The sequence below is a fragment of the Myotis lucifugus genome, unplaced genomic scaffold, assembly GCF_000147115.1.
Source record: "Myotis lucifugus unplaced genomic scaffold, Myoluc2.0 scaffold_27, whole genome shotgun sequence".
Lineage (NCBI taxonomy): Eukaryota > Metazoa > Chordata > Mammalia > Chiroptera > Vespertilionidae > Myotis > Myotis lucifugus.
The window spans coordinates 8,473,522-8,475,732 of record NW_005871075.1 but is presented as its reverse complement, the minus strand read 5'-3'; the positions used below and the strand labels follow the sequence as shown (position 1 = coordinate 8,475,732).

Genomic DNA, 2,211 nt, shown 5'->3' with positions numbered 1-2,211 from the left:
AAAAAAGTTGACTTACCATCTTTTGGGCAAACTTCTTCCTCAGGCGCTTGATCTTCAGCTCCGCGAAGTTCCTTCGCTTCTTCTTGAGGGTTTCTGGCACCGCAGGAACCTTCTTCTTCTTCTTCTCTCTGGATGGGCATTAACATTAACAGCTCATGAAGCTCCCAGCCCCGCAGGCCGCCACCTCTCACCCAGCACTGAACGCAACTACCGGCACTGGCTCTAACATGTGTACCTCCCGCTGCTCTCAGCTGCGACGGGAGACCAAGATTTCAGGCAATTCCTACGCTAACGAGGACCTTTAACACGGACACTCGCGTCTAATCCACGCCCGGTCCCAGCCTCGCACAACAAAAATATCCACAGCAAAGCTAACAAAATGAGAGACTGCTGCCAGACGCGGATCCCGAGACTGTTATCGAGGGCTTAGGCTCCTCGACAAATAACCCCAGAAAAAAAAAAATCCCATCACCCTTGCTCAGGCCTCAAGCGCCACATGCTGAAAGCAAAGGACCGGCGGCAGGGACGCCTGGATCAAGTACATACCAGACAGGGACGAACCCAATTCAGAGGTTCTGTGCCTCCCTCACAAAACAGAGGGGTGGGCAACCGGCCGACTCCGCACATTTTCAGCTCTCCCACTTCGCCTCGTTCCCCACAACTCCAAAACCTCCGCCCCAAGGCTGCCTGCATCCCCTGCGAGCCTGCGGCCTCCGCCAATGTCACCAGACGTCACAAACACACAGGTAAGTAGGCAAGGACACAGGGCACAGTAGGACCGGGGGAAAGTGGGACAAAAGGTCTCTGGTTTCGGGGATGGAAGAGGATTCTCGAGGAGAGGAAGAGCCACTTACTCTGCACCCTCCATGGTTCCAGCCGGAAAAGAGAAAGGCGGCGCATGCGCACTGTTCACTTAAAGATGCCGTGTGAAGCCCCAGGACTCATAGGTGTCCCAGGATAAGCCAGAAAAGAACTCAGAACTGAGAATACGCCCTGCAAACGCAAAATTAAGAAATTCCTGATTCAGTCTCTTAGGATCAAGTTTAGGATAAAATTTGTATGGGGGAAAATGTGTATAGATTAAACTCTTTAATCAATATGAGAGCAAGGAGTGCTTACACCTTGACTAGTCCTTAGGGTGCGTTAACCCGGTGCGGATCGAATTCCACCCAGTAATGAATGCAAATGACACGCCACCGGTGCGAACTACAAATCCCAGCATGCATCAGTCCTATTGCCTGCCCGGCGGGAGGGCGACGTTTGGCCGGGACTGCAGGCAGCCACCGCGGTGGTGGATCCCGTCAGGGAAAATGAGACTCTTTTGGCCCACGATGCAAAGGGCTAGCTGAGATTCCAAGTCGCTCCCGAGAACCGGTTTTAAGCACCTTTTCGGCTCTCTGCCAACCCCAGTCACAGCCTCCGGCGCCCCAGTTGCCGCGCGGCCGAGGTCCTTCCGTTCCTCCGGCCTGAAGGGCTGTCTTCCGCAGCGCCTGATTGCAGGCGGAACCGTCCAGAATGACCTGCTTAACCAAAGTGGCGAGAGGGGCACAGCGAGGATCGGACGCCCGGAGGAGGATGGCCGGGGCGCTGCCGACAGCCGGGCCTGGCAGGCGGAGGCCCGGACACCCCACGGCAGGGGGCGTGAGCCGCGAAGGGAGGTGCGACGAGGGCTGGAGGCTGCGGCCACGGCCATGTGAGAGGGGCTGCCCCGCCGTGGTTCAGCGGACTGCGGGCGGGCGGGGGGCTGGGCCGGGGGCGGGGTGCGCCCGGGGGCGGGGTGGGCCGAGCGGAGGGAGGGCCGATGCCGCCTCTGGCTCTTCCCGGTCGCGGGTTATATAGCGCGGAGCGTGGATCCCGCTCAGAGGCGGTCGGGAGCGCTCCGACTTGCTAGTGGCATTTCGCTGCGGAGCCCGGTGCCGGAGTGACAGCCTCGGAGCGTGCAGGGGCCCCGAGACCGCGGAGCAGCTGCCAGCGGCTGGGCAGCGCTCGCCGGCGCCGGGCGAATCGACCCTTCCCGGCGCTCCCGCTGCCCCGCACCCCACGCTGCCACCCCGCTCGCAACTTGGGGCCAAGTGGACGAGTCCCGCACGGCCCTCCCGCCCGAGCCGGTCTACGCCGCGCCCCCCTCACCCCGGGGGGAAAGGGAGGCGGCGCGCCCGGCTCCGGGACACTCCGGGCGGCGGCGGTTTTCTCCAATAAGGCCAGCGCGGG

The 2,211-nt window shown here is 61.1% G+C and overlaps 1 long non-coding RNA gene across 3 annotated transcripts; it reads right to left on the bottom strand.

Moving 5' to 3' along the window:
• Window positions 1–20: 20 nt before the first annotated feature.
• On the bottom strand, window positions 21–1,404 carry LOC106696736. Of its 3 annotated transcripts, none has more exons than XR_001347683.2 (3): window positions 1,386–1,404; window positions 855–993; window positions 21–128 (listed from the first exon to the last, which is right to left on the bottom strand). It is a non-coding gene; the product is annotated as an uncharacterized LOC106696736 (long non-coding RNA). The 3 variants fall into 3 exon arrangements; XR_001347682.2 differs by lacking the exon at window positions 1,386–1,404 and adding an exon at window positions 1,120–1,138; XR_002828627.1 differs by lacking the exon at window positions 1,386–1,404 and having other exon boundaries at window positions 855–1,012.
• Window positions 1,405–2,211: the final 807 nt, after the last annotated feature.